Source organism: Trachemys scripta, chromosome 10, assembly GCF_013100865.1.
Source record: "Trachemys scripta elegans isolate TJP31775 chromosome 10, CAS_Tse_1.0, whole genome shotgun sequence".
Taxonomy (NCBI): domain Eukaryota; kingdom Metazoa; phylum Chordata; order Testudines; family Emydidae; genus Trachemys; species Trachemys scripta.
This window is the reverse complement of record NC_048307.1, coordinates 20,547,307-20,571,689: the sequence shown is the minus strand read 5'-3', so window position 1 is coordinate 20,571,689 and position 24,383 is coordinate 20,547,307. Positions and strand designations below refer to the sequence as shown.

General features: G+C 39.7%; 1 protein-coding gene across 4 annotated transcripts in view; it reads left to right on the top strand.

Moving 5' to 3' along the window:
- CPPED1 (calcineurin like phosphoesterase domain containing 1) overlaps positions 1 to 24,383 on the top strand; it is an 88,131-nt gene that overhangs the window by 28,659 nt on the left and 35,089 nt on the right. The gene's annotated exons all lie outside the window — the stretch shown is intronic.

Genomic DNA, 24,383 nt, shown 5'->3' with positions numbered 1-24,383 from the left:
CACCCCCGCCCCTGACAGCCCCCCCTACCCCCCCCCCCCGGGATTCCCACCACCTATCCAACTGCCCTCTGCTCCTCATCCCCTGACCACCCCCTCCCGGGACCCCCTGCCCCTAACTTCCCCCCTGGGATCCCACCCCCTTATCTGCTCCCCCTCTCCCCCCCGCTTCCTGTCTCCTGACTGCCCTCCCAACCCCTATCCACATCCCTGCCCCCTGACAGGCCCCCTGGGACTCCCACTCCCAACCCTCCCTGTTCCCCATCACCTGACCGCCCCCTCCCCCGAACCTCTGCCCCATCCAACTGCCCCCTCCTCCCTGACTATCCCCCAGGACCTCCTGCTCCCTTACCCACCCCCCTCGCTCCCCGCCCCCTTACTAGCAGCAGGAGATCGCAGCCGCGACACCCGACCAGAGCCAGCTGCGCTCCCCACGCTGCCCAGCGAGAGCGGCAGGCCAGAGCGTGGCCTGCGCGGTGGCGTGGCTGCGGGGGAGGGAGGGATAGCGGGGGAGGGGCTGGGGACTAGGCTCCCCAGCTGGGAGCTCAGGGGCCAGGCAGAACAGTCCCGCAGGCCGGATGTGGCCCACGGGCTGTAGTTTGCCCACGTCTGCTTTAGATGATCCCTTTTAATTTTTCCTCTTACTTTAGGAGACTAAACTAATTATTTGACACAGGCAGAAAATAGGAGGGTGTGAGGTGCACCAGTTGCAAAGGCCCCCGTCGTGAGATATACCCAGATAATTCTGGCAAGTGACCTGCACCCACATGCTGCAGAGGAAGGTGAAAAAACCCTAAGCTACTCTTGGCTCTAGTTTCTTCCTAGGAGTTCACATCACTGTGGGTTTTCGACTTCAAAGAAATTTCTCTGAGTGAGACACATGTTTCGCTTTTTAAATCTACCTGCATAGGCCAATTCAATCCAGCCACATGTTTTCTTTTAAGTTACTAAATTAGAAATAAATTGAAGTCTGTTACAGTCCCATGCCTTACTCTCTTGGTATATCTGGTGGATACATTCTGGTTGCATTTTTTTTCCTGTTAATAACACAGTCAAAGATTAAACTATAAGCACCGCATCAGAGGGCACTGCTGGAATGGTTAGCCTACATCTGGATGAGTGAGTTTGATCAAGAAAACATTAATTAGAATTCTTTAGCTCTCTTTCTCAGAACTAAACAAAATTGTCAGTTGTGTGTGGGCATTGATGGTGAGGAGTATTTAACATAAATCTCCACTCCTGTCAAAATCCACTAATTTCCCTGAGTTATAGCATAGTATCAAATTATATATTATTATTATTTTGGCTTTATATTTAGGTTATCCTCTTATCTTTGTGAAGGCTAACATCTTCTGTTTATCCACAGAAGAGATACAATCTAAGCTTGTATGCAAGCTTCTCCATGCTTTTCCCCCCAGCATACCTCTACTGTGACCTGGAAGGCAATACCTCTACTAAAACAACAAGGAGTCTGGTGGCACCTTAAAGACTAACAGATTTATTTGGGCATAAGCTTTCGTGAGTAAAAACCTCACTTCTTCGGATGCATCAGACTCCTTGTTGTTTTTATAGATACAGACTAACACGGCTACCCCCTGATACTGAATACCTCTACTAGTGAGAGAGTAGCTCATTCTCCACAGTCAATTCAGTTCTCTTCTGAAATTGATAAGGTGGATCACTGTCCACTGGAAATGTGACTAACCCCAAAGATTTAATGGACATTGGGTGATGTTTGCACTAAGAGCAATAAACTGTGGCATAGAAGGGCAGTTCTTCATTTTCAAACTTTAAAAAATGCTAAATGTGTAAATAGAGTAGGAGGTTGTGCTTAGAAAAATAATAGACATGGGTAACTTAAAATTGGAAAGGAGAGAAAAGCCTGCAACAGCTGCTTAGTAGAGAGGCAGTTGAGATAGTTTGTGTGTGTCATTTATATATTTGTGCATGTGTTTATAGGACTGCATATACAATTTTTTTTTTTTAAACTAATGATACCTTAGTCACTTTGCCTGTATGTTTAATTCCTTTCACAAAGCTTTGTCTATGCTTTGTCTTCTTTTTTAAAAAAATAAAAAAATAAAAATTTGTTTAATAAAAGGTTGTAAGCTCTTCGGGGCAATTCCTGTGTCATGGTCTCTGTACAGCATTTAGCATGATGGGGGGGGTCTCCAGTCCTTTGGGCATAGGTGTAATACAAATAATAATAGTAATCACATGTTGATAAACTACTATCTCTAGCATCACCTCTGCCCGCACCAATCTGAGCTGACTTAGAACTGGCAACTGCTAAGTGAAAGACTCTGTACGTGACTGTTACTGCATTTCTTTTTATAGCTGATAAATTCTTAAAATGTTCTTATTCATCTCAGCCACATTTAATCAACTTCTGTTAAAAATTTTTAATTAACTTCTAGTTTCTTTTTTAGCTCTTTTCACTTGTATTTTATAATTGCCAGAAGAAGAAACTCCTGAGAGCTGGCCATGTTACTCTTCTAGGATAGGGCTGCTTTGTGCTATTGCAGGCCTCTTAAGCAGGTCTGTTTACTGGAGAATTTCTCCCAACTAGGGGATACTCAGGCACCATAGAGCTGATTCTACACCATTCTCCCTGTGACCCTAAGAGTGCTGACTGGCAAAAAGGGTTCACTGTCATGTAGCAGCAACTTCTGTCAGGCCTGAGAAACACACTATACCTAACATATAGTTGTCATGGTATTTATCTATAAAGAATGCAGTGTATGGTATCAAATGAGAACTTGTATCACATTGGTCATCATAATCGTTGTGTGATGTATGTAGGGGTAACAATTAAAAAGTTGTATGCATGTACTAAAAATATGCTCAAGCCATATAACCAGGGAGAGTTGGTAAACAAGATTGTCCCAGAGAAAGAAATGTTGATATGCCCGTCTGCCTAGGTCTCAAATGTAAATGGAGTAGGGTAAGCCAAAGTCTGTGGGAATTATATTTGCATCTGAAGTCAGCCGGAAAAGCAAATCATGTAGAGGATGGAAAAAGGAGCCAGGGTGCCAGCGTTCTGGGGAACAAACAACAATACTTTTCAGAGATTTACTGGACTAAAAGGAGAAGGGAGAAAAGACTTTTTTTGGTTATACATCACTGAGGGAACAAAGAGGTCAGTCTGTCTTGTATCTCTGAAAGGTGGATCTACAGCCATGGAAGTTGGTAATAGAGGTGGCTTTAGGTGAGAAACTGCCTTACACAGGACTGTAGCTGGATAAGTTGAATTTTAGTTACTAGAAATTGTTATACTTTTGTTTTATTGTTACCATTTTCGGTTTCTATTATCTTTGCTTTTCACTTTTAATAAAATTATTCTTGGTTTTACTATAAATTCATCTCGGGCTGTAATATTATAGGAAAGTATAAATCCTCAACTGATAGGCTGGTTTGTATACTATCTCTTTAGAGACAGTGTACTTGGTACTTTCTGAGGTTGTCCAGTGATGGGATGGATGCTGCAGAAGAATTCTCTTCCGGGGGGCTCAGGATATTGGGGTGCAATGCAAAGTAAGGGCTGGTTTGGCTAATAAACTGGGGTGGCAGGGAGTTGTCATTCAGTTTAGCACCAGCAAATCTCTCTTGCTAAGGCAGCGGCATAACAAGGTGACTTGCAGTTCTGAATGCCCAGAGAAAGTGTCATACTCCCACCTTCGTAGGTGGTGGTGGAAGTGGTGTGGCCAGGGTGTCCCTGCATCCTACCAACCCCTGATGTCTGGAATTGCTCTTGCAGTGGTCAGGTGTTAGAGCTGACACAGATTAGATAGGCTGCTGTTGGTAAACCTGATGCCCAAATGACCCCAGAATCAGGAAGTGGTGAGGTGACTTAAAGCCACCTTTGTGCCCTGCTGCCTCAGCTATAGCTGTGGATCCAGAGCCCATATGGTTTTATGTATTGCTATATCCTTTTGAAGTATTATTCATTAAGGGCCTGATGCCCATCATCTTTAAAGGAGAGATTCCCTCCCTCCTACCAAAGGATATTGGGACTTTTTATGTCATTTCCAAGATTTTAGTGTTTGAGATAGTGTAGTAGGAGAGGACCATAAGGAAAGACCATAGCTTTGCAGAGCATTGCAGTAAGATTTTTAACATTTCAAATGAAATTAAGGGTATGGGGTTAATTATGCTTAAATATGTTAGGGTCACATAATTACTGTATGATTTCCTTTATTCAAGCCTAAAAGTTAGGAAAATATCTTTGATAATTGCCATATGCATTAAGTAAATTGACTTTCTGATGGAATATACATTTTGCTTGCTTTCATTTGCTATTGTGTGCTTTCTCTGTGTTGTTCTGTTTACATACCTGCCAAGATATCTTTCAGATCCTTAGCATGCTAAATGCAATGAGTATGATCAGCCCAGTAAAATGACAGAAATTGATATTTCTTCAGACATAAAAACTAGTTGTAGTTTTAGAGAACAGAGGGGCAGCTGGGGAGAATTAAGCTGAAACTGTCAAGTTTAAATAAGCTGCCGAATTCTGGACAGGATAGTAATAGAAAACATGAGGGATTGTTATCAACCATGACATCTTATTAAAACGTGCAATGGGATGTTCTGCACTAATTAGATACCAAGTTAGAATTTGAGTTATGAAAGGATGTTTTTCAACAAAGCAAAGTAAAATCTACATTTTAAAATATTTTTCTGAATAGTTATCAATGTTGTCACTTTTAAAATATCGCCATTCTTCTGCTTGACCTGTCAGCATCTTATTCTTAATTTATTTTTGCCCTGTTTGGTCCCAGACAACTCATCATGGAATCTGTTCAATCCACTGATGCCATCCAAAGTCTATACCATGGGGACTTGCTCTATTTTGGGATAAGGACTTAAGACATAGGGTTGGTCATGAGTGGGTTACTCTAGTTTTCAACCACATATTCTTTCTATGCTGAGGTTCTCTTTTATCCATTTGTTTATTTAATGATGATCCAACTCAGCATGGTTCTTAAGCAAGTGTCACTTTTTACATATGTGAATACTCGCATTGAAGTCAACGGAACTACTCACATGCTTAAAGTTAAGCCTGTGCTGAAGTCCCTTGCTGATTTGCAGCCTATTGTAGTTCTCCTCCTTAGCTGCTAAGGCATGTGCAATCCTCCTCATGCTCCTGCGTACTGAGGTTGTCATTTGTGTAGCTCTCCCAGGATTTCAGGACAACGCAATCTGTTCCTGAACTCAGGTCACTCCTTTCATCATTCTGTATGCTACTTGTCATAATTGTAAAATTATTAGGTATTCATTTTGTAATGTATTTAAGTACCAGTAGCGCTGATTAGTACAGCGTTCTGTATAATGAAAAAAATCCTTTAGTTATCTGAAAATGTTTGCGTTCTTCACGTGCAAGCCTAAGCATTAGTATAGGCCTACAGCTACCTTTTCCCCCTACCAGCTTGTCTATAGAGCACCATCTACCTTCAAAGGAACATTGATGTAAAATGTTATATTGACTGAATTTGTTTAATCAGTTCAGCCAGTATGCCGATGTTGATAGGCTCTGTATATTAAGCATATAGTACAGTAGAACCTTGGAGTTACGAACACCAGAGTTACAAACTGATCGGTCAACCACACGCCTCATTTGGAAGCGTAAGTACACAATCAGGCAGCAGCAGAGACCAAAAAAAAAAGCAACAATACGGTACTGTGTTAAACATAAACTACTACAAAAATAAAGGGAAAGCATTTTTCTTCTGCATAGTAAGGTTTCAAATCTGTATTAAGTCAATATTCAGTTGTAAACTTTTAAAAGAACAAACATAATGTTTTGTTCAGAATTATGAACAACTTTCGATCCCGAGGTGTTCATAACTCTGAGGTTCTACTGTATCCAAAATTCACTTATTTATCTTTATAACTTGTCCATTTGCCAGTGGAACAATTTAAATCACCTGATTTTTTTTTTTTTTTAAATAAGAAAACCGCAACCTGATTTGACCTAGTTTGTTTGTGCTCCTTTCTGTCTGCCTTTATGCACCTGTCGTCTCTTGTCTTGTACTTAGACAGTAAGATCTTATGTGGTTGTACAGTAGCTAACACGGGGGGGTCGTATTCTGTGTCTGGAGCACCTAGATGCTAGCACAGTATAAATAATTTAATAATAATTTGAAAATGTGTATCATAGCAATTGTAGTTTAATATTTCAACTGCACTAAATTGTAAGATGCCCACTAGAATGGAATGAAAACTCTCTATTAAATTGAATACTTGTTGAATTGCTAGTAAAAAAAACTACTCTCTTTCCTCAAACTGAAACTTTAACTGCTCAGCAGGATTGTCTGGCTATGTGGACACACTCTCCTCAGGCCCTACGCTACCAGCACTCACAGCTATCTTCGAGACACCACTGACTTCCTGAGGGAACTACAATCTATTGGTGATCTTCCAGAAAACACCATCCTAGCCACTATGGATGTAGAAGGTCTGTAAACAAACATTCCACACAAGTTGGACTGCAAGCCATCAGAAACAGTATTCATGACAATGTCATGGCAAGCCTGGTGGCTGAACTTTGTGACTTTGTCCTCACCCACAACTATTTCAGATTTGGGGACAATTTATACCTTCAAGTCAGCGGGACTGCTGTGGGGACCCGCATGGCCCTACAGTATGCCAACATTTTTATGGCTGACTTAGAACAACACTTCCTCAGCTCTCGTCCCCTAGCGCCCCTACTCTACTGGCGCTACATTGATGACATCTTCATGATCTGGACCCATGTGAAGGAGGCCCTTGAGGAATTCCACCAGGATTTCAACAATTTCCATTCCACCATTAACCTCAGCTTGGACCAGTCCACACAGGAGATCCACTTCCTGGACACTACAGTGCAAATAAGCAATGGTCACATAAACACCACCTTATACCGGAAACCTACTGACCACTGTACTTACCAACATGCCTCCAGCTTTCATCCAAATCACATCACACGATCTATTGTCTACAGCAGTGGTTCCCAAACTTTAACAGCCCGTGAACCCCTTTCACTAGACTCATAGACTCTAAGGTCAGAAGGGACCATTATGATCATCTAGTCTGACCTCCCGCATGATGCGGGCCCCAAAAGCTGACCCACCCACTCCTGCAATAACTCTCTCCCTTGACTCAGCTGTTGAAGTCCCCAAATCATGATTTAAATACTTCAAATTGCTGAGAATCCTCCAGCAAGCGACCCCTGCCCCATGCTGCGGAGGAAGACGAAAAACCTCCAGGGCCTCTGCCAATCTACCCTGGAGGAAAATTCCTTCCCGACCCTAAATATGGCGATCAGCTGAACCCCGAGCATGCGGGCAAGATTCTCTAGCCAGACCACTAAATTGTGAAATCTCGTGAACCCCCTCCTAAAAATGAATATTTTCAGGGATTTAAGTTTGTTTCCTCAGTGTGATGGATGCCCCAACGGCCGGGCCCCGGAATCTATGAACCTCTGAAAAATATTTTTAATTGAAACTTTTTTTAACGAACATAGAAAAACCAGAAACCAAAAATGTTTCTGTAAAATGTTTTTTGGCTTTTGTTTAAAAAAAAAATGGTTTCTAATAAAAATAAATTCATTTTTGGTTTTCAAAAATCAGAAAATGTTTCATGAAAACAGTTTTTGACAATGGACCATTTTTCCGTTTCAGTTTTTTGTAAAATTTTCTTGGAGAATTTTGAAAAATGTGGAAAAAAAAAAAATTTCAAAACTTTCTGTGAAAAAGGCTTGGTATTTTTCACCCATCTCTAGTTTCGGGTGAGGTTGTGGCTGGTGGTAACATGGAGGGCCGTGGTTCTGGCTTTAGATGAGATTTGGCAAATTCCTGTGGCTTGGGCTGGGGTTCGGGCTGCCGGCTCCCCCGCTGACTGGGGCAGGGCTCGGGCTGCCAGCCCCAATTGCCAGGCCCCGCTCTCCCTGGGGCTCAGGCTGCCAGCCCCACATGGAGCACTGGGGTTCAGGCTGCCGGCTCCCCCGCAGATAGTGGCAGGGCTCGGGCTGCCGGCTCCTCTGCTGATGGAGGCAGGGCTTGGGCTGCCGGCCCCAACTGGCCAGCCCCGCTCTCCCTGGGGCTCGGGATGTCTGCCCTGCAGCCGGGTCCCACCTGCTGTCTCCAATGCCTGGGGTCCTCTGTCCGCCATTAGTGAAATTTTTCTGACGAACCCCCTGTAACGTTCTGCGAACCCCAGTTTGGGAACCACTGGTCTACAGCCAAGCTCTAAGATACAACTGCATTTGCTCCAATCCCTCAGAGACAAACACCTACAGGATCTCTATCAAGCGTTCTTAAAACTATAATACCCACCTGGTAAAGTGAAGAAACAGATTGACAGAGCCAGGAGGGTACCCAGAAGTCACCTACTACAGGACTTGCCCAACAAAAAAAAGTAACAAAACACCACTAGCAGTCACCTACAGCCCCCAACTAAAACCTCTCCAGCACATCAAGGATCTACAACCTATCCTGAAGGACAATACCTAACTCTCTCAGACCTTGGGAGACAGGCAAGTCCTCGCTTACAGACAGCCTCCCCAACCTGAAGCAAAAACTCACCAGCAACTACACACCACACAACAAAAACACTAACCCAGGAACCGATCCCTGCAACAAACCCTGTTGCCAACTCTGTCCGCAGATCTATTCAAGGGACACCATCATAGGACCTAAGCATATCAGCCACACCATCATTCACCTGCATATCTACCAATGTGATATATGCCATCATGTCCCAGGAAGCCTCTCTGCCATGTACATTGGCCAAACCGGACAGTCTCTACGCAAAAGAATAAATGTACACAAATCTCAGACATCAAGAATTGTAACATTCAAAAACCAGTAGGAGAACACTTCAGTCTCCCTGGGCACTCAATAACAGACTTAAAAGTGGCAATTCTTAACAAAAAAAACTTCAAAAACAGACTCCAACGAGAAACTGCAGAACTGGAATTAATTTGCAAACTGGACTGAATAAAGAGTGGGAGTGGATGAGTCACTACAAAAAGTAATTTTCCCTCTGCTAATATTCACACCTTCTTGTCAACTGTTGAGAATAGGCCACTTCCACCTTAATTGAATTGGCTCATTAGCACTGACTCCTCACTTGGTAAAGCAACTCCCATCTTTTCATGTGTTATAATATATATTCTGCTTACTGTTTGTTTGTTTTTTTTTCACTCCATGCATCTGATTAAGTGGGCTTTAGCCCACGAAAGCTTATGTCCAAATAAATGTTGTTAATCTCTAAGGTGCCACAAGAACTCCTCATTGTCTTAACTAGACGATCTCTAGTTGGCTTGGTTGACTGCCATGGTTTTGCCATAATAGTTCTGATACCACATTGTTGCATCAGGCAGCTTGACTTGTTTGGAAATGAGTAAAACATCCAGCATAATGCTGTCTCTATGAAATCATTAATTAAATGAGGTGTTGGCTATGGAACATATGTGAAGACGTCCCAGTCTTATCTGTGTGATCAGAATTAATGATGGCATAATGAATGGCAGAATCCATATATAGCACCTTTCCTCTAGAAGGAATTTCTAAGTTCTTAAAAGTCTAGGTCCTATTCAGGCCTGGTGTAATTAGGGACAAATTCCTTTAGGGGTAAAGCCAAACTTGGCCCTCTATCTTTCATACTACTTTATTTTGCCTATTGCTGAAATGCAGTCATCTCTAGGATGGAATATCATTCTGTACCATCAATGCAAGGCAATACATTTTAAGAGGTGCAGCAAAGAAAAATGTGTCCTGTTGAAATTTACAGATGGAACATAATCACCAATGCTGGAATTTGGCAAGGGCATCAAGATTAGTAAAGAGCAGAAAATATCACTGATTATGCACTGAATATGAAATAGGTCTCTGAAGGTTAGATGCCATTATTCTAGTATTTTGGTAGGTGAATTAAGGTTCAATAAAAAAAATTTGCTTACCCCTGCCTACTACTAACCAAGTACTACACAAATATGCATTTTTCATATAAGGAAAAAATAGTTTTAAAAAAATATTATGGGGATCCCCTAGTATCCCTTAGTGAATTGCTTATGTCACTGGTGCTTTACTTGCATTTATGACCTCACCAACCATTCCTAAACTCTTGTGGAAGACACTAGTATACTTAGCAATTGATACAGAATAAAAGACCCTAGTAAATGTTTCAGACTGTCATATTCAAAGCTTTTTGATTTTATTTTTCAAGTGCTATGTTAAATAATTCATTTCATTATTGTAATGAATAAGCTCCAGTGAGCCCTCTAATGTGCATTGAATATGAGAGATTCTGGAATGCAGTGTATCATTTTGATTTATAGTTCTGGGGCCAGAGAGACTGCACCTGAGCAGCATTTGATGAAGCTGAGGAGGGGGGAGTGGTTAAAGGTGGTTTCAAACCACCTTGATTCTTCCTCTTCCTGGGACCTAGCTCTAGATCAAACAAAATAAGAGCAAAGTGTTTGATTTTTGTCCATAGATTGTATTGAGAGATGTAAACAGCTCAGGGCATATGTGGTACTCCATCCTTTATATGTTTAACAGTCTTCCAATTCAATTTGCTCACTCTCTAGAGAAGGTACAAAGTTTATTTATTTAGGAGCAATGTGTTTAATTTAATTAGTCATTTTTGGCCTGATGGATAAGATCAAGCAGAGTTAAATCTAATAAATCTTCAATCCACGAACCATGTCCTCTCTGGGGATGAACTCAATGATCTACTAATAGTTAATTATTTTCAATCTCGAAGTACTACAGTCCTCAAAAACACAGGGACCAAATTCTGTATAAGCCCAATGAACTCCCTGCACAAAAGATCATGGGATCTAGAAATTGCAAAACATATCAGACTGAAATTCTGGATATAGTAAAGTTAATATATTGTCTCTCAAGAAACTTGTCAAGTAATTCATCTCGCCACAGAAAAAATAGAGTACAAGTGAAGTATGTGATTTTACACAGAGTAGTGGGCAGCAAATATTCTTTTTTTGCACATTTGGATTTCCTTGTAGCAGTGACTGAGCTTTAATCCAGGAGAGAGAAGATTTGCTGAGGTAATACAGGAGATGGACGGTTTTAAGACTAACTGAATTTTAGTCATTTTGTCCACAAGAAGGAAAAACTGCTGATCTTGATGGAGACAGAGAACTATGTTATGTGACTAGTCCATGTCAAGACAAGATATCTATGCTGTAGTGTATAGGAATTTGAGTAGTATTGCTTTTAATAGTCTGGGATCCCACTAGTGGACTTCCCTGTCTTCTATTGCAGAAGAGCTCCCAAACTATTTAAAGCAGTACTACCCAATTCCTTTACACTACACATTTGCACAGCAAATAACATTTCTGTGCATTCCCGAATTTGGTAAGGCTTTCAGTAATTTCAGATAGGTGGATTTCTCCATGTGAAAAAAGTAATAGTGATGATATTTGCCAAGATTTTCAAAAATTGGTGCCTAATATTAGGCTTCTAAGTTCATATTTAGGCACCTAGATAAGTGGCCTGATTTCCAAAGCATTGCTGCTCCCACTGACTTCACTGCTCAGCAACTTTTGAAGATCAGGTCACAAGATGTATTAGGCACATTGATTTTTTTTTTTTTTTTAACTATACAATACTTGTATAAAGGTGCCTTTACAAACCATGATTAGTGCACTGTAGAGGGTGAAGTTATTTCTGTTCAGAAGAGAGAGCTTTAGAATTAAGGAACATCAAAGTTGATAGTGCTATTGTCTAGGTAGAGCTAAGGTTTCATTTCAATTTATAATCACTAAAGTTTTAAAACCATTATTTTTCAATCCATTCTGAGAGACCTACTAAAAGGGATTATTTTGGGGGGCATTTATAGGGTTGTCTGAGAAGCCTATTTTATTCAGTGTGGAACAGACGGAGGAAAAAAATACGCCACTCAAAATTCTCCCAACGAAAGGGCTATATTTTAAAATCCAGTGTTTTCCCTAGCCATAAAAGGGCATGACAATTATAAATATTCTAAACCATTTTACTTATGAGGCATTTCTGAGCCTGAAAAGGTACTGAACACTTGATTGCAATGGGGTCGAGGTTACATAGCACATCCCAAGAGGCTCTAAGTATCCTTCAGTGTTTTTCTCAAAAGGGAGACTGAGATAATATTAGGCAGAAGCTCTATCTAGCTGTTGACATTTGGTCAAAAGAACTCAGCAACACTTATACTGTGAAGGTATACAAAGTGGTAAACTTTAGCATAGTTTTACAATTGATTTAGTCTAATTGGCATGCTTTCCAAACAAGAGCCTACAGTACTTGTACTTTATTACATAAGGATACTGAATTATCCTGTTCACATTTTAGCAGTTGTGGTAGTTGAATAAGGTTTGAAGCCCTTTGGTGCTACTAGTGGAATTTGGCACCCGATATGTGCTATGGATATAATGCTGACAACCTGTATTCAGGCGCAGAAGCAGAATTTATGCACTTGTGAACTGAACAATTCACAGAGAAATGATGGCTCCCATACAAAGTTTTAAGGTTGTGTGCATTGAATTATCAGCAAAATCTACAAAGAAAAGAAATACTTGAAACTTTTAAATATTTTTTTCAAAGTGCTTTCCCCATAGTATATAATAAGTTATTGAGCACTCGTCTTTGGTCAAGAGTCACTTTTGTTACTGCTGTTATACTGTTATTAATCTTGTGATAACGGTCTCCTTTGTCTTTGTAACTGTAAATAAAAGCTTTTCATATAAAATTGAAGCATTACAGCTTGCCCAAAAGGGGCGGGGACACCTTTTAAAAGGTCTGCTTTAATAAATAGGGATTTTATTTTAATTAACAATACTGTAGTTTATTAAAAAAAAAATTCCCTTCCCCATTCAAAATTTGACAGCATAAATTCTAATGTATTTGTTTTGTCTGCTTATATGGCCCATATTACTGTGGTTACTGGTTTTTTAAAAAAATCATACTTCCAATGATATTCAAAATATGGTGATGACTTTAAAAAGTGACTGTAAACATATCACCTTATTAGAACACACATTTACTCCTTTTTTGTCTTCTCGGAGCTGATCTGCTTAGTTTACTGACAGAAACAGTTTGTTTTGTTTTTTAACTACCATCACCGTTGCACAGCTGTGCAGAAGCCAGCTGTATTCTATTTCATCTCATGCATTTTCAGCAAAATCAGTAGCTAAATCCTGATTCCAGGATCTTTGTTGGGTGGTGTGGAAGAAAACCCTCCACTTCCATAGTGGTGGTTCATGGAGTGCGAAGTAGGAAGAGTACAGCTTGATTTTTCAGATACCAGGCTGAGAATTCAGAGATGATATTTAGAAAAATGTTTTGCTCTGGTGTTTAAACTGCTCAAGTTCTACATGAGTCGTGGGAGAATAACTGTGGAATATTAACATGTCTGATATTGCCTCAAGTAACTTGAACTGATTTACTGCTGATGGACTGTGCACATGTGTTCTGGATTTGATCTAGTCTCCTGCCAATAAGTTAACTTAAACTAATTGAATAATTTTTTCATGTGACTGTGTGTGTGCTATTTTTAAATTTTGTTGTTAATTAGGAAGAAGCCAAAACTATCACAGACTTTGATGGTTTAGATCTAATGGAATCCACATCCAAAGAACACTTGACTATTTTTTCTCCAAATCCTCAGCCCATTGGTAATTTTTCATGTCCAAAGACTTTCTAGATGCAGCAAAAACTGTCAGAGGGGTTTTATATTCCCTACAAAAATTCATTATATTTGTACATTACTATGAAAATATTTATTTGTGAAATTATCTGATTTCAATAAAAGCTAATGGAGCGCTCACGACCTCCAGACAACTTAGTATGAAATTGTATTTGCTATAATCATCCCATGAGCAGGGAAGTATGAAATATACTCAATGCATGGTTTACCTCTATGACAATATATTTTTGGCTTATGGGCACAAAGGAGCCATAGTGCAGTGAAAAAGAATTGTATCTGTAGAGCAAGTGTGCTCTCATTTTATTCATGTGCTATGTCCCAATCCTGCAATGAGATCTGCTGTCGTGGATCTTGTGCCCCGGATGAACCTTGTTGACTTTAACATAATCGTACCACTCTTCCTATGCTCAGACATTGTTATAATCTTTAACTACATGAACATATAACACAATATACTATCAGCTTTCTTCTAAAACCTTAGATATATATTTACTTTGCAGAGTCTGCTAATTTAACTGGGTAGTCTTGCCAATAATATTTATTTAATGTTTTGTTTTGATATATACTGAGATTAGGTGTTGAAGATGCTAGTTTGATTCCCCCCCCTCCCCCGCATATCCTAGCAAAGATTTCATCCATCAAAATAAAATTATTTTTTTTACCACATCTTTATTTTTTCTTCTGTATAGGTGTAGATAGATTAGCTACAAATATTTATTGAACCAGTGGCAATGATTCCCAGCCCAAAGAGGTTTGATTCCATATATTATTCTCTCAGGTTGTTAGGCTGCATGCTCACTGTGGTATCGAAGAACCGACAAATATATTTATATATAATTGGCAGCCATGTTTTAAAGGTAACAATCCCATTTGTTTGTGGTATGAATGAAGTGTAGCTGTGTGCTTTCTGCATAACAAACCATTTGTCTGGCACATTATACAGTACAGAAACTGTTGTATAGTGTTTGCTTCCTCATTTGTCTTCTTGGAACTGTCCTTTGTTTTAGGGAAAGATCATTAAGTGAAATTCTATGTCCTATATCATTTAGGCGGTCAGACTAGATGATCATAATGGTTCCAGTCTCGTTTTAAATTCAGTGAATTTTGAAAAGGTGTATTTCAGGCCTTTTTTCAGACCATCTGAACTGAAAATTGTTTTCTACTTCTTCCTCCTTGGATGATGCTGATCCATGTCCAACCAGCACCAAGTTTGATTCTGAGTTCATCAAGCTGGAATGAGATGGGGAGACCTCAATGTGCTAGTTTTCATGGAGTCAGTAGGAGACAACATGATCTATTGGGTACTGAACTGGGAGTCCTGGGATTCTATTCCAGAGTCTGCCACAGACCATGGATGAGCTACTTCACCATTCTGTCCCATCAGTCTGTTTTACCTATTTAAATTGTAAACTCTTTGGTGCAGGGACTGTTTGCTACGTTATTCTGTTAAGAGAACTGGTTTAAGAGTTCTTTTGCAGATATAAGCTGCATTCCTCTAGGATGGGTAGCCAGTATATTTTATCAGTATATCTATACTGGCAAAACACAGTAAGTATAGACAAGGCCTAAGACAGCAGAATAGGGAAATTTCCCTTTCATGCACTTTCATCAAAAAAACTTTTTTAGTTTTCTGGTTGAATATAGTTGTTGGTTTTTTGTTTTTTATCTTGTAATGGGACTATAGCCATAGTTTGGTGAAAATATTAGCAGTAGATATTAGACATGTTGATAATGCCTTAGTAGGAGATGAAAAATATTATGCAGACCTCGTGAACGTCTTCTAAAAAAAAAAAAAAAAAAAGGCAGTAACCGACTCTCAGAATATATTTAAAGTTTGCGTAGCTAAACTTCACCTGATGCCTCTTGAATAAAAATAGCAATTGGAAACTAGTAGTTTGTGTCTTCAGTGGTGCTCTATTAACTTTTTTGTAACTTTTGTGTAATTATGCTAGTCTTGTCATGGTAACAATCGGAAACAAAGCATTGGCAGTGTTGGGCTGCACTTGATATGCAAGGACTAAATTGCTAAGGTATGTGTGTGGATAAAAGAGCGGAGTGTACTTAAATGAAGCATAGTGATTATTTTCACAGCAGAAGGTGGAACAATAATTTGAAGGACTAGGTAGTTAAATGGACACCTGTGCAGCTGAAAACTAGGAAAAAAGCCTGAGTTCACAGTCATCGGTATAATGCAATGCATTGAAGCTCCAGGAATAGTTAAGCTGCTGAAAGGTTCTTTTCTCCATTTGTTTTTTATTTCACTGTCATTTCAGAAATATAATAATCCATTATGAGCTCGTACTGTAGTAAAACTTTTGTATTGCTTACTTCATATAGAATGCCCGAATATACTGTTTAAATCAGCCTCTCATATCTTAGCTGTGGTAAAATGGCTATTTTAATTCCCAATGAAAAGATTCTTTTAGGTTTCTTTATAAGATAGGAAGCAATGGGTAATTTGTACCAGTGGTATATTCATAGAATCATAGGACTGGAAGGGACCTCAAGAGGTCATCTAGTCCAGTTCCCTGCACTCCTGGCAGCACTAAGTATTTTCTAGACCATTCCTGACAGGTATATGTCTAACCTGCTCTTAAATCTCCAATGATGGAGATTCCACCACTTCCCTAAGCAATTTATTCCAGTGCTTAACCACCCTGACAGGAAGCTTTTCCTAATGTCCAGCCTAAACCTCGCTTGCTGCAATTTATGCCCGTTGCTTTTTGTCCAATCCTTAGAGGTTAAGAAGAACAATTTTTCTCCCTCCTCCTTGTAACCTTTTATGTACTATAAAGCTGTTATCATGTCCCCTCTCAGTCTTCTCTTTTCCAGACTAAACAAACCCAATTTTTTCAATCTTCCCTCATAGGTCATGTTTTCTAGACCTTTAATCATTTTTGTTGTTGTTCTCTGGACTTTCTTCAGTTTGTCCACATCTTTCCTGAAACGTGGCACACAATACTCCAGTTGAGGCCTAATCAGTGTAGAGTAGAATGGAAAAATGACTTCTCGTGTCTTGCTTACAGCACTCTTGCTAATACATCCCAGAACGATGTTTGCTGCGCTTCTTTTTTTTGCAACAATGTTATATTGTTGACTCATAGTTAGCTTGTGGTCTACTATGATCCCCAGATCCCTTTCCACAGTACTCCTTCCCAGGCAGTCATTTCCTGTTTTTGTATTGTCTTATTAAACTATGGTTTCAGTCACTCAATGAATAGGTATATATGTCTTTGCGTGGAGTAAAAATAAGAGACATTTCCTGGGTGATATTTGGACTTCAGTCTCTAGTTTTATCAATAAGACATATACTGTCGTGTTTACTAAAAAGATGACATGAAACATTTTGCCTATCACAGCACAGACTTTAACCCAGAAGGAATATATTTTAAGAACATGACCACATGGAGATTATAAAATGTGGAGTATCCAATGTGCTCTTCTTGCATATATTAGTTTGAATTGTTACAACATATTGCAAATGCGTATGGGTTATTTCTGTAACAACTTAGGAGCCCTAATCATGAACCGGGATCCCATTGTTCTAGGCACTGTATAAACTTAACAAAAAAGATGAACCCTGCCCTAAAGATCTTACAACCTAAGTATAAAACGAGGTCCAACAGATGGATGCAGACAGATGGGGGAGTACAAGGAAACAGACAGCATTGGTCAGCATGATAGACAGCGGTCTCAGTATACCAATGATTGTCAAGTTCTTTGTACACATCACAGAAAAGGAGAATTCTAAGGAGAGTTTTGAAGGAGGATAGTGAGGTAGCTTTGTGGATATTAACTGGACCTCCTCTCAAGTGTGAGGGGCATCATGGGAGAAAGCACGAAGGTGCTTATTTGAAAATTTAACAAGTGGAAGTTGGAGGTTGGCATCATGGACTAAAGGGAGGTGGGAGTTGACACATCAATAGTAGATGAGTGTGTAGAGTTCTGCTGTGAAGGGCCTTGAAATGAAGACAAATAGCTTATGTTTATGATAAAGAAGGGGGACCCAGAGGAGGAATGCAAAGAGAGGGATGACGTGGTCAAAGAAACTGGTTAGGAAAATGATATTTGTAGCAGCATTCTGAATGGCTGAAAGTGGGACAAGACTGCTTTTGTCAAGGCCAGAGAGAAAGATGTTGCAGTAAATGAGACGTGAGTTGATAAGACCATGGATGGGAGTTTCAGCTGTGTGGATGGATAAGTAAGGATGTAGAGATGTTCTGCAGAAACAATTAGCAAGATTTAGACATAGCCTTTATGTAAGGATACAGCGAGAAGTCTGAGTCAAAAATGCCACTCAGATTATGGGCCTCAGTGGCAAGCAGGATGATCACAGTGATTGGAAGAAACGGGAAGTTTTAAGAGCTGTTTTAGCCATGTTGAGCTTGAGCTGACGGCTGGATCCACAAGGAGATGTCAGAGACACAGGCCATGATGTTAGTTTAGGGTACGTCTATACTGCTCGCCGAATCGGCGGGTAGTGTTCGATGTATCGGTGATCGATTTATCACGTCTTGTCTAGCTGCGGTAAATCGATCCCTGAATCGACACCTGTACTCCACCTCAGCAGGAGGAGTAAGCAGAGTCGACGGGGGAGCCGCGGCAGTCGACTCACCGCCATGAGGACGGCCAGGTAAGTCAAACTAAGATACTTCGACTTCAGGTACACGAATAGCGTAGCTGAAGTTGCGTATCTTAGTTCGAAACCCCCACCCCCTCCATCAGTGTAGCCCAGGCCCAGAAGGAGAAACTCTGGAGAAAGAAGTAGGCCTGGGAATCATCCACGTAGAGCTAGTAATTGAATTTGTGCTCGCAGATGAGATTACTCCCAGATAAGGTGTTGAGGGAGAAGAGAAGGGGGACCAATGGCAAAGTCCTGAAGAACGCACAGAAAGGGGTAGGGGGCTTGAGGAAGATTCTCCAAAGGACACATACAATGAGTAATCAGAGAGATACAGGGAAAACCAGGAGAGGACAGAGGCACAGAAGACAAAAGAGGCCAAGATTTCAAGAAGAGCATTGTAAGTGGTGGCAAGAGCAGCTGATGGGCCAAGGAGGATGAGGATGGAGTACTGCTTCTGAGCTTTGGTGAGGAAGGATTCTTTAGAGACTTTGGTGAAAGCAGTTTCAGTGGAGTGCAAGGGGTGAAAGCCAGATGGAAGAGGTTCTAAGATGGAATACTGTATATGTACCTTTGTCTTAGAGTGCTGTTTGTAGTGACCACGTGCATTTCTTTGAATGGGCCTAATTGTCTTTTTTACAGTGATGTAACTCCACTGACATCATTGTAAATGAAAGAAGAAACAGGTCCAATATTCATTCCTCCATCAGTGGTGCTGTGCCATCTTTTGACTCTTTTAGACTTGGTACTATTTCTGCCTGAGAATTCCATTTTTGTATTATTCTTACATAAAATGCAGTTCTTCCCAGTCTTCAGTCTACCCCTGTAAAACCAAATTTGAGTAGGACAAAGCTAATTAGAAAGCCCTTTCTGACCTGGAGGAGGTCAGATAGAGAAATCACGCAGAATAGAGAGTCTATATGTTGTGCTGTGTCAACTCTATAGCCAGTAGAGTTGTATGAGTTCACGTCCATTGTTGACTAGTGTCATAACTATAAAGGGAAGGGTAATAGCTGTTCTGTGTACAGTACTATAAAAATCCCTCCTGGCCAGAGACTCCAAAATCCTTTTCCCTGTAAAGGGTTAAGAAGCTCAGGTAACCTGGCTGGCATCTGACCTAAAGGACCAATAAGGGGACAAGATACTTTCAAATCTTGGGGGGGGGAAGGCTGTTGTTTGTGTTCTTTGTTTGGGAGTGTGTTCGTTCTCGGGACTGAGAGGGACCAGACATCAATCCAGGTTCTCCACATCTTTCTAAACAAGTCTCTCCTATTTCAAACTTGTAAGTAAATAGCCAGGCAAGGCGTGTTAGTTTTCCTTTGTTTTCTCAACTTGTAAATGTACCTTTTACTAGAGTGTTTATCTTTGTTTGCTGTACTTTGAACCTGAGACTAGAGGGGAGTCCTCTGAGCTCTTTAAGTTTGATTACCCTGTAAGGTTAATTTCCATACTGATTTTACAGAGATGATTTTTACCTTTTTCTTTAATTAAAAGCCTTCTTTTTAAGGACCTGATTGATTTTTCCTTGTTTTAAGATCCAAGGGTTTTGGATCTTGATTTACCAGGAGTTGGTGGGAGGAAGGAGGGGGGATGGTTAATTTCTCCCTGTTGTAGATCCCAGGGGGGTTGGAACTTAATTCACCAGGAGTTGGTGGGAGGAAGGAGGGGGAATGGTTAATTTCTCCTTGTTTTAAGATCCAAGGGGTTTGGATTTGTTTTCACCAGGGATTTGGTGAAGGTTTTTCAAGGCTTCCCAGGAAGGGAATCCATTGAAATGGTGGCAGCCGAACCAAAGCTAAGCTGGTAGTTAAGCTTAGAAGTTTTTCATGCAGGCCCCTACATTTGTACCCTAAAGTTCAAAGTGGGGATCCAGCCTTGACAACTAGTCTGATTATTTGGCACCCAAATTATAGGATGCAGGGACAACTGGGAACTGCAACCCCCACTGACCTGGATAATAGGACTCATCCAATGATTAACTCTCCTGTTATATGGTGCCTGACTAGACAGCCACCAGAACCCAAAGGGAACCACATCTCACCATCCTTACTGCATATCAGTGGGAGATATCCAGATGCAGCATACCTAGCCCATGTCCACACTAGCGGAGGGTTTGACCTAAGATACGCCATTTCAGCTACGCTATTCGCATCTTTGGTCGACTTACCTGGCCATGAGGACGGCGGCGAGTCGACCGCTGCCGCTCCCCCGTCGACTCCTCTTCTGCCTCTCGTGAGCTGGAGTTCCGGAGTCAACGGGGAGCGCAATCGGGGATCGATTTTATCGCGTCTACACTAGATGCGATAAATTGACCCCCGATAGATCCATCACTCCCTGCACAAGTTTGCAGTTGGTAGTGCTAGCTGCCCCAGAAAAGTCTACCCACCACAGCAGGTGGTAGTACCTTGGTAGTGAGGGCTTATAAAAATAGTATCAGTTTGAAAGAAGATCTATATTGCATAATTTCTCTGTAATAACTGCAAAGGAGGGTGAACTCTAACATAAATGAAGAGTTGTCTTTTTGATGCAAAAGTCACAATAAAACATGTTTACAAAACCACAAATCTGTGGCCCCAGTTATGTGGTGTTTTAAAGTATATTTGTAGCTAATGCATTTGAAAAACATCATTTTTTTTAAATATGTAGGTTCCCTCTGCATTGCTACCAAGGTGAGTTATAGATTTGGATTATTAGCAGAAGGATTATTACCTTTGCAGAATAAACTGCAAATACGACTCCTGCTGACTACAGCAAGTTTTGGCAAAGACATTTGCAAAATAGACTTCTTCCTTTCTTGAAATCTGCTCTAAGTGAGAGAAGAAAGGTTGTCTTGACTTTTTTGAGCAATACATTATTGGAAATGTTTAGAGAAATAGAGACTTACAAATAACTTACAATAGAAAGATGTTCTGCAACAGAGATGTTGGCATTTCTCCTTTATACTTTTGCTCATGTCACTCAATTTTCAAAAAATGATACAACAGAAAGCTCAAAGGAAAATTGCAGATAGCTATACTCTAGTGACAGTTCTAGCTTCTTTATATTCCTTAAAAGCAAAACTATCCTTCATGGGCTATTAATTTTTAAAGTCATTTATCTTAGAGCAAAGCTGTACATACAGAACATAATATATAACATCAACATAGTATGGTGTAGCTAGTGACTGAAGGCATTGTGACATTATAACTCCAGGATAAACTGAACAAAAATGAACTGTTCATTACTTTTAGTTATATCCACCCTGACACTTCCCAAGTCAAGTTTCCCTGCCATGCCTTCAAGCAGTCGTCCTCCTCTCTCTGCCATTTTCATGCTTCAAGAAACAGCTACAATAAAATACAAGACTAATAAATATCACTTCACTTTTATTTAACCTTCCCCACAGTGAATACTGTTGATATGTGTATTAGATTACATACAGTATACTCCTGTTCATCCAAGTAGGATGTGGGACATGGATTGTATTGAGATAATTGGGAGTTTGGATAATGGAGAGGCCATTGAATAAGCAGTGGGGAAAACAAAAGTGCTATCACTTTCTTTATTTAGAAAAAGAGTGCATATTTATTGAAAAGTAGATAAGCACAAACAAATCAGGTTGCCAGCAAATACTAGCTTACACAAAGCACACTGAATACATAAGCAGTCACAGTAATCAGCTACAATACACCAAAGAACTCTGTTACAGCAACCTGCTTTTTAATACCATTTAATTTTTCTACTGTCTGTCTGCATGCACAACTTTTGGAGTAGCAAGATGTACAGGTAGTTAACGTTCTCCTGATTTCATCCAGAGTAAACACTTGTTCAATGCAGCAACTGCTGTCCGGTAGTTGATCCAAAGGTGCAGCTATCTTTGACTCTTCCTTGTCGTCCTCTTCAGCTGCATCCATGAACTATATAGTGACCACTATGTTGTTCATTTTGTATACTAAGAGGCAATGTGGTCCATTGAATTGGATATTGAAGAGGGCCTCGGGAGACCTGGGTTGTGTTCTCTGCTATGCCAGTGCCCTATTGTATGACTTGGACTCTGGACAAGTTATTTCTGTTTTTCACTGTGCGCCTGGTATCCCCTCTCACTCTTTATCCATCTTGTTTAGTTAAATTGTAAGCACTTAGCTAAGGGACTCTCTATTTGTTCTGGGCACTATGCCTTGATGCTCAACCTCAGTGAAGCCTCCAGATGCCACTGTAATATAAATAACATCTAGGTCCTTAGCTCTCCATTTCTGTTGCATACACACACATTGCTACCTCTACTCTTCCTTGTTCTCGTTTTTAAAAAATAAACAAATATATATAAGTTGTCTGGACCTTTACTAAAAATACGAAACCAACTATTTAATTGTCCTAAAATTACTCTTTTGACCACTTAATACAACCACCGAGGCTCTTGGGGGCAGAGACCTTGTTTTTTGTTTTGATGGCTAATTTTTATTGTTGTAAGGCAGCCTGTACACCTGTGTTGCTATATAAATAAACTGTACTAATTGAGGAAACCACTGCATTGCTGTCAAAGTGTCAGGGCTTTTTCCTTCATGTAGCCATTTGCATTTTTCAAGCTTTTTGCCACTTCTGAAGTAGTAGTAGTAATAGTAGTAAAACACTAGTAAACTTCTGTCATTTGTTAGATTCAAAATGAAAGTGGTAAGGTGATTATTTTAAGCTTGTGTTTTTGTTAAATTTTCAATTCCTTTTTTAAAAGTCACTAGTAATATTTATTTAAAGTCAAGGCTATATCAGCATTCAGACCCTAGAAACTTTGAAGAAGCATGAAAAAGAAATTGTATAAACCTTATAGTGTTAGGTGCAATTAAAATAAACTTTTGTAATAGATTTTATATAAAATCTATGTAGTTGAGAATTTTAAATTTGTTTAAATGAACATGTTTTTCATAGTTGTTACATTTATGGTCACCACTGCAATGTGAGTCTCAATTCAGATCTCCTGATAAATGAAGACTTTTTTTTTTTTTTTTAAATAATCCAAACCCAGTTTTATAAAAATGTCTTCTTGGATTCTAAAATCTAACATATATTTTTTTAGAAATGTAATACTTTAATTTGTTTATAATAAACACATAGCAACTGTATCTATATTTAAAAAGTGTTCTTTTCTCAAATGTAGAACAAACTTTTTCTATTTTTATTTAATGTAAAATAAATAAAAACACTCTTCAAAAACACATTTTTCCTAACTTTTCATGACATAGTGTATGTTTCTCCAGTGATTAAATATACATGTCCCAAGAGTAATAGGACTTCCTGTCAGCAGAATGATAAATATTTTAGACAAGCATATTATAAATTAGCCATGGGGGGAGGAAACAAATTGGTAAAGTGCACAATTACCCCTCCTTAAAATTAATCCCATGTTCTATTACTTGTTAAAACAACAAGGAGTCTGGTGGCACCTTAAAGACTAACAGATTTATTTGGGCATAAGCTTTCATGAGTAAAAACCTCACTTCTTCGGATGCATAACTATGCATAACAAGGCTGATATAGCCTTGACTTTAAATAAATATTACTAGTGACTTTTAAAAAAGGAATTGAAAATTGGAAGGTTTAATTCAAGTTTGTGTACAAGGTAGCAACTGATGAAACACCTGGTTTATACTTTATGGCTACATAAAAGAATGGAGTTTTTGTTCATTACTAGAACTGCTTCAGCAAAAACAATTAGTGTCCTGTAGAAATTCATTGAGATGTTAAAATAATCTTGTATTATCTCAATGAATTTCTACAGGACACTAATTGTTTTTGCTGAAGCAGTTCTAGTAATGAACAAAAACTCCATTCTTTTATGTAGCCATAAAGTATAAACCAGGTGTTTCATCAGTTGCTACCTTGTACACAAACTTGAATTAAACCTTCCAATGATTCTGCCTTTTCCTCAATGGATCATCAGTCTGTATGATGTACCTAGCCTCTGTTTGCCAGAAGCTGGGAATGGGTGACAGGGGATGGATCACTTGATTACCTGTTCTGTTCATTCCCTCTGGGGCATCTGGCATTGGCCACTGTCAGAAGACAGGATACTGGGCTAGATGGACCTTTGGTCTGACCCAGTATGGCT